Genomic DNA, 9,736 nt, shown 5'->3' on the forward strand with positions numbered 1-9,736 from the left:
CCAGTTATTCTAGTTCCACAGATGAACTTAATTTGTTGTCCTGATTAAGATGTATACAATAATCAGGTTTTAAAGCATAGTTCTGTCTAGTCTACAAGGATGGGTTATTAAGAGGCTTTAAAAAGACTTAGATGAAAAACAGATAACACTTCGTCTTTGATATCTGCATTACAATACTGACCAAGCACTGTATTATTATCGTTTACTATAATGCACAGCTAAAAATATATTTTTACTAAATCTTTAAATTTTCTTATCTTGATATTTTCTAATTCTGTACTCAACAGTAGCTGTGGAAAAGTTTGAAAAAATAGGAGTCTACCACCGCCTAACTTAGATCCAAAGGCATTGTTGTTATCTACCATTCTTCAGGACGATAATTTTTTCTGTGTTTCTCTTATTTAATCTGCAACTCTGGTAATTGATATACAGATAGTGCTGACTTTTTGCAATTAGTTATGATAAACACAAAATAGAGGCTTCAAATTGGATGGCTATGCCTTTTTTAAATATCTCTAACCAAGGCATTGTAATGAAAATAAATTAGCGATAAGAGTTACTTATAAACAAAACTCCACACAGCAATCTCAAATATCTTTCGTACAACAAGAAGAAACTGAACTTAGATGGAGAGAAATCGGATATGTGAATAAATTAAAGTTTCAGTTTAAGCTGTAGTCTTTTGTGATTATTTAGAAAAGCCTTTTACGATTAAACAAACACTGCTATATTTCGTGGACAGGTGTTGTAATATTATTTATAGGTGTGTAATATTATTCTAGTGTATGAAAATAAACATTTAACTCACTCTGGGTAAGCTAAAACACCATCACCTATGTCCAGGAAGTTATTACTTCATCCTTTTATAGTATATGTCTGACTGTGCATTGCTTGGTCTACTCATGTAGTCAATGTGTACTACATTTATTTGTAGCAAGTTTAGATGGTTTGTTACAGTCATTTAGATAGGAAAATAAATTAAATGGTGGACATGATAAATACAAAGTGCCACATTTTATAATGGTGTTATTTTGTAATAAAACCTTGTCCATTTACTTATTGCACAATCTGTTACATAACCGATAGTATGACTTTTATTTGATCGCTAGATACAATAAACAATCGTAACAGCTAACTGAGTTACTGCACTCGGACTGTAGATTGATCCGATTATAATGTAATAAAACAACAATCAACATGCACAACATTTATCCGAGCAATCAGTTTAGTTGAATATAATTGTTTAGTGGACGCTTTTGGAAATTCAGATGGAATTTTAATTAATATGTACAATGTGCCACAAAGTCAAGTTACACTTTTATTTGTTTATTGCTACTTTATTTATTAAATCAATTTTCTAAAATGTTTTTTTTAATTATTCAAATTATTCTTTGTTGTCATTTTCTAATGTGTGGCAGAAATTTTCACGAAAACTATCATCGTGGAGACTTCAGATTTAAAAAGTTCAGTGTGTTTGTGGCTAGCAAAGTTTAATACAATAATTTCAGTAAAACATGAGTATCGTGGAGTGTTTTATAGACATTGACGTAAAACTGTAAACCCTATTTATTTTAAAATTAATTTAGTCCTCATGTATATATGCTTATGCATGTATATGCTTTTGTAAATCAAGTTATTTAAAAGAGTGAAATTAATTTGTGGAAACACTGTAAACTGAGTATCTAAATTAGTTTCTGTTTACTATTGCACCTTCCTTAATATAATAATATATATATATAAATTAACAGTATCCTCCAACAACACACGCAAATTCCTGCTGAAAAACTGAAATATAGGCATATCAATTTTAAATGATTCACCAAACACTCTTGTATAAATTTATATCCATTGGAAAAGATTCAAAATCTATTAGTACATTTGTTAATATTGGGCCTTAAGATAACCTTGTATAAGTGCAAATCAGTATCGAGCCTCTGCTAAACAACAGTATGTTACAGAAACTGCTTATCTTCCAGATTCTGGGTATATATGTATTGTACATGTAATATATATATAAGTTAGCAGTATCTTTAAATATACACGCAACTACAATGTCAAAGGAAATTAATTAAGAGTATATATAAACACGTGTGTTTGTGTTAGTCACTGCTGTGTGTGTGGCATAACTAATTGTGTGTGTGTGTGTGTGTGTGTGTGTGTGTGTGTGTAATAAGTGTGTTTATAACGACTAATGTGTGTGTGTATTATTTTGGTGTCAAAGCATTGTCCATGCCAAATTTCCTCTAACTTTGTCCACTAGATTTATTTTGTTTGGGAATTAAAACAATACAAGAATTATACAATACACAAACATGGAGGCATCATCCTTCAAAATAGTGTTCTTTTATAATAATAATATGATAACTAATATTGATAATAAATAATTAAATTGCATTAATTATATATTCATTGTGTTTCATTTAGACCTCACCGACAAGTTCTGCGTCTTTGTGCGGTCAGGTCTATGTAATGTAATGTAATGAATAATAAATAAATAAATGATTAATACAAACTATTCGATTGTAAAATGATCAGTAGTAGATAATAAACTCAAGTTGTTGGCTGATGTTAGAAAATCACTCAAGAGGCTGAAAGCATCAGTACTGCTGTCAGCATGTTGGCACGGTAAGTCAAGATCGAACTTGAAATTTTGCAATAATCGTTATTTCTGTATAACCATCAGTGATGATTTAGATGATTCTTCATGTCACTCGTGGATTTTGTCTGATTCTTAGCGAAAATGGTCTTACCACTAAGTAACCAATAAGTTAATAAATCTGTTAAAAGCTGCGTACATTTCAACATGTAACATATTAACAGATGTAGCCTAACAACTCTTAATATATCTTGAGACAGATTGGGATGGCACAGTTTATTTTTTGTCTGCTGAGAATGTAAATTTTTTTCTGCACTATTATCTGTCTGTCTGTCCGAAGGGCATTTACAGAATGATATAAGCTATAGACTTAAAATTGTGCATAACACTCCAGTGAAGCCAAACATAAATGTGACACATTTATAATTGTTATGCAATTATTCACGCATTATTTTAGCAGAAAACGAATATTCAACCTAACGTTTACAATAGCATTTGACAGAAACTTAACTAAACTAAACGAAGTAATTACAACCCTTTCAAATAAAGTATTACTATTGTAAAAGACAACAAAGTTTACAACAGTTACAAATCTTAATCAACAATTCCAAATCATCTTAATTAACCAAACTAAGAGTAAGGGAACCGTCTACAGATGGTATTACCATGTCAAAGGCAGAGCCGGCTTGACTGATTGATACTTCTCTTGAGGCTAGCCTATGACAGTATCATCGTCGTTATAATTATACATCACTGATATCACATATTCCTGTAATACGCTATATGTTATATTATGAGAGAAATATCTGAATAATAAATATGTTCCAGAACTTACTAGACTTGCCTTTTATACTGTTCATTGACCTCAAAATGGTGATTATTTCCAAATGTCATCATATAATTACATAACGGTTGACACGAAAGCCTAAATCACTTATAATAATATAACCATAATAAAAATATTATTTAAATCAAGGGAGGTGGAGTATTTATTAGGTAGATATTAAATGCAATGGCGTTCGATTTGTTTGCCGCAGTATTTAGTTGAGTACTTACCTTTTGCAGTCCCATTGCAGATGTTTTATTTCATAGCTTCTTAAAGGTGGTGTGTGTAATCCTTAAATAAAAATAATGAAGATTTATAGAAAAGCTTATAAGAAAAACCTTGTTGTAATGATAGTTTTACATAGTCTCAACATGTAAAATTAAAAATATTCCCTAAAATTCTTACTTGTACATAGCTTAAAATCTCTATGCCTGCAAGAGATACTGCACAGATGGACGGACATGCAGACGGACAGACAGTGACACAGCGTTCAGTTCTAGAAGCTGAGGTTATTTTTTTTAGTCTAAAGAAAATATTCATTGCTTGTAACATTTTTAAAAATATTTCTCAGTCCAACAACATGGCTCTCCTTAAAAAATGATTTTTTATACCCCGATATTGCAATGAACTACAGTAAGTTTCCTGCACATTTTATGGTTCTGATTTCTTACATTTTAGTAGGAGAAGTAATTTTGTTTACATTAGTTCATCATTTATTTATCTGAAACATTTTAATTATTTTACTATAATATTATTAATATATTAACATTTCAGTGACTGTGTAGTAAAATTAAATCAAGAAGTATATTTTACTTTCATGCATATCTTGGCAATATATAGCGTGTTTACAAGATAAATAAATTGTATGACAGGCCACTAATACGACAGTTTGTAAGAAAGAAATCTTCTTAACATTTCTTATTCTGACGCACAATTTGTCTTGAGTATCTTCTGCCCGAAAACGCCTCATGTATCACCGCTACAGTGCAAACAGGGTGAAAATGATACTTGTCTTCAACTCTTAGAAACATCTGTATGATTTAATAAAATGAAATATTAAAATATTTATACATAGATATACATATGATATTTTTTGTATATTGTATCGAAACAAGTACCTAGTACAATATACTTTAACCGTATCAATATTCAGTACGACATTTATAAAAATACAATTTACCTCTTGTCAAAATATAGACTTATTAATTGGTAATTGGAATTTTCCTCATGTTTTAAATAATTCCGAAATAATTTAAATAATAGTTGGTAATTTGTCACGCAATAATTTTACAGAATAAATGGTTTGTATATCGATAGTCGAAGTATATAATTTTACATTTGTACTTGAATAATTTCAGACTATAGATTTAAATATATCTCTTTTTTCAGGTTTTCCGTAACCATGATGAATACTTTTAACATAAAATTTTGAGTGTTACTCTATAGGAAATAGGTTTTGGAAAGTGTTCAAGTCGTTGAAACCACTGCTATCATAAATAATTAATTAATAGCTAATACTACTTGATAGTCCTCCTTTATATTGAAGTCATAAGCAATCTAGTAGTAACATTACGTCAATCACCTCATTGTTCTCATGATCGTGCAATCTTTTTAAAATTAAAACATTATTCTCCGTAAAATTTTCAGAAAGTTAATGCGAGAAAATCTTTTATAATTAGTAAGACAACATTTATTGTTAATAAAATTGACTCAAATTATACCTAAACGTTTACTGCGTAGCAATATACTCGCTGTTAGGTGCCGTCAAAGTTTATTAAATAACTGTCCAACACTATAGCTACTTATAGTACTGTATATCTATTTGTCATTGTATTTTCTTGCTTCTTCATTTTGAATGTTTATAAAATCAACGTAATCACTACTATATACCCTTAACAAGGAAAATAATTTATGTATAATTTAAACTACTACAAGAAAAGCAGTTACTTAATATCCGATGAACAATAGTTCAAGAAGCCTACTTAAACAGAATATATTTTTCTCTTTTATTACAGACGACGTACAATAACTTTTCCAAATTGTTGTGATATATTTGGTAATGAAACAGAATATTAAAAATATGAACATGAAGGAAATATTAAATTATTTAATTCAGCATATACATAAATATTTACTCATTGGGATGATAAAATACATGATCATTAGATAAAACTAATTAAGGAGAATTAGTATTTTGTACTGCTTTTACGTTGGTTTTAGGTTTCAGGTTCGTTATAACCTTACAAAGTGATGGTTATTATGTGAGCGAATAAAATATTAAATTTTTCATTAAACAGGATAACTAAACATAACAACTAAAGTGTAGCATATTTATTCACAAAAAGTCCACACTGAGGATTAAGTGCCTTGAACGAATTTGAAAAAAATATCCTTTAAACTCATATATTAGTCGGCAATTGACAATCTTTAGTGATTTATCTGAATGTATAAATGAATTTTGCGAGAAAACAGTACTAAATTAAAGAAAATCCGAGCCAAAATTTCACTTAGTAAGAAAATATTGATACCATCAGTCATCAGGGGAAAAAGCAAAAATTTAAAGCAACAACTAAAGTAGAATCATCAAACAGATTCCCTAAGAAACAGAGGCCATGGAATGATATAAAGAATAATGGTCACGCACTGCATTAATGTAATTAACATGGCGTCATAAAACAGTACGCTAAGCGATATTAGGAGGTAACGTAGGTAAACTTATATTTAATCTATTTCATTTATGTAATTACGGCCTTTCAGTCTTCTCGATTTTATATTTGTTATTTATGAGATTTACGCCAAGATATGGCGATAGGCATTGGAGATGTCTCATACGGATTTATATGATATTCTAGACATTTTTTATAAGACTATTCTACTATATCTGAACAGAATAGTAGAAACTTATAATGTTCTTTACTAAAAAATGTAAATATTTGCGGTATTCCGTTTTTTGCTTTTTACCAAACATTGAATTTAGTATTTATCTTTATAGTATAGTTTAATATATCCACAGACGGAAATAGTGCATTCCTTAAGCCAATCATAGTGATTTGTGAGCGATGATTGTAGGAGACTGGCAGACAGACAATTCTTGATAGAGACATATTGTGACTTAGTTCAGATTATAATTGGATGCGATTTACCAAAGCCTACAACTCGTGGCGCTGGAAAAGTTTAATTTATGTTCATCTGTCTGTCTGTCCGCACATATATAGAAAACGACCTATACACTCGATATTGAGCAAGAAGCTTCATTAATATGGAGAACACTAAGTTAGATTATGGTATAAGTCTCTCCATCGGGTTTGACTGATAGTTAGCGAATATTTTTAGAATGGTCTTCAGAGAAAAGAGAAAATTGTTGAATTAATAATTATGTAAAAAAAACTTAATACGTCCAAAAGGGATTCAAGAATGTGTCATATTTCCACATTTAGTCTAACTATCTCAACACATAAATCATTGTATGTGATGCATTGTGTAAATTATGTGTTATGACTTAATCACTGTTATGAAACGAAATGTAATGAACAAAAATGTGAACGAATAAGTATGATAGTATGTATGTAGTTGAAAGGACCAAATATCGTGACTCCTATGTGTCATAACTTATTAGGAAGTTTTGTTAACGTATTATATTTGTATTGTAATACAGAAAACATGTGTAATTATGAATAAATTATGTTTAAATATAAAAACAAAAAAAGCAATATTTTTCTGTAGATAGTTTTGAAGAGGTAAAATAAGGTACACCAAACAAGCATGTTGAATTATTAAGTTAGAATGTGTAATCTGAGAATATTCTATAGGCTTTTAAATGATGTATTGCATTTTAGTGTCAAAATAGGCAACTAAAACCTTCTATAAAAATACGTATTTGTCAAAACATGCGTTTTGACATTTAACCATCTTCACTGTTAACACAATATATAATATACAAGTATTCACGATGAAGATTATTTGTATTATAACCTACTCCTCAATATTGAGCATTTCTTGATTCTTGGTTTTTGTGGTGAATTTCAGTACTAGAGAGAAAGAAATTATTGCAAGGATAAGCAATCCTTTCTACCTCCAATTATTAAATGAAAAACATACATCCTTTAAGGAGATCTAGACCAGATGGTATTGCAAAATGAAAACAATTAAATTTCATGAGAAGAATAAACTGACTCTAAGTAAAACCAAATTTACGTACTACTTTGTACATTGCAATACCTTTAGACAGCCAGTTACAAACTTGTTCTTAACTGTTATTATTATGTGTTATTAAAGGTCGTATAATATTACACGTAATTAAACAGAGTAGACCAGAGATTTCTTCGCCCAAAGAATAAACTATTTGATTAAGTAACACCCTTGAAATATTTATAATATATTAAATGAATGTTACAATTGTTATTTATTTGACGCATGATTAATCATTTACTACAATATAATTATTGTTGAAATTGATGAATCGGAATGAAAATAAATCTCATAGACTTTTTTCACTCATATTGGTTTTAATAAAATATTGTTACTCTTAAATACAGTTTGTATTAGTTTATTTGTTTGTACTAGTAGAGTAATTCACTTTTAATCTACAGACAGCATACCAGCCCTGTAGTGTGAGCGTTACCCCCGTCTACTGTGGCTAGTAGGCTATAGTGTTAACAATGCAATATTAATGTAACACACGTATAATCCTTTTTAGTAAATACAAAGTCAAAGCTTTGTAATTTGTCGGTGTCTGGTACAGTGTCAGTGGAGATGTATAAAACAGTGGTAAAGGTAACATATTTTTATGATGTGTGCTTTGCTCATTATGAGTCTCTTTGATGGAAACACTTTGGCGAAACAACTTTTAGGCATTCATTTTTATTATTATTTACATATTTTAAAATTTAATTTGAATGCCTAAAACGTACAATGCAGGCTGTGTAGGAACGATAAATGTTATTATAGGTAGATAAAAATTTCAAAATTATAGTAGACAATAAGTCCGCATTTAAGAAAGAATTGTTAAATAAAAGATACAAAGTTGAAAATTGAACGTTGATGGTGTAATGGCATATTTATATGAGGTCTTTTAACTATTTAGTGGAGCAGCGCAAAAATAAAAATCCACTAAACATAGTGAGCATTGAAAAAGAGCAATGTGGATATCAAGGACAGATGCTATTATAGTGCATGACACCGAACGACAACAAAACGACCTTCAAGTTTGACACTATGAGGGTGGTACTACCTCATCCCCCCACATCCCAGTTTGGAAATTACCTAATTATCTTTACCTAGATAAAACATAATGTAGAAGCCAAAGAGTACAAACGTAGGAAAGTTTGAAGGGGATTTAACATCTATGCGAAGGATGCTCTACAGTCAATTATAAAAATTGGCCATGGCGGGTAAGGGGGACAATGATGAATCATAAACATGTATAAAAGTTGTATTTAAAATATTTTTTTCCTTATCAAAGTTTTACCTTTAGTTATTGCGTGATTTTGTATATAGGAGGTAATATAAAGTTTATTAGCATGTGTGAAAGTACGCCTTCTGATTGTAACGAGTTGATGTATTCATGCTGTTGATTTATCAGATTATAAGGCAATAAAACAACAACCACCATGCACGACGTTTATTCAAGCAATCAGTTTAATTTAATATGAATATTTGAATGGTCAATTGCTGGAATTCAAACGTTGGTAAAAAGTATTGGTTTAACGTAAAGCTTCTCTTTTTGCATAGAATTGAATCGCGATTGATTTAAACTTTGCCTGTATATTGAACAGTAACATGGTGTATATGTAATATTGAAAACTTTTAAGTTTTAGAGTAAACAAATTTTGTAAAAAATATTTTTTTACTAATAAAGTAGAAATAAAAATATATTCCATTAGTGGAATTTCACTTATGTAACGATTTGAAAATACTTTGATTAAAATGTACGGCTGTTTTAACTATATTTTATTGATTGGTGGCCCCACAAAAACTAACCGGCTGTTCATATTAAATTTCTTGGAATTCAAATTGCTATTCAAGTTTCTGCGTCGTGCTAAGATAGCTAATACATTGGAAATATTCACCATTTGGTTAACATGCAATATAATTAGTATCTACCGTTCATATGTATTAAAATTAACCACTGATCATATACTCGTATAGTGCTATACGATCGGAAATACTCTATATATCAGATGTTTAATTGTATTTGTTAAATACTATAACGTGAATTTAAACAAATATATTTCAAACTTTATCTCAAGAAAGGGGAATGTGTACACGTTTAGCTTCATATTAATAAGTATAGTAATGTTAGTTTTAAAGAATCA

The sequence above is a fragment of the Homalodisca vitripennis genome, chromosome 1 (genome assembly GCF_021130785.1).
Source record: "Homalodisca vitripennis isolate AUS2020 chromosome 1, UT_GWSS_2.1, whole genome shotgun sequence".
Taxonomy (NCBI): domain Eukaryota; kingdom Metazoa; phylum Arthropoda; class Insecta; order Hemiptera; family Cicadellidae; genus Homalodisca; species Homalodisca vitripennis.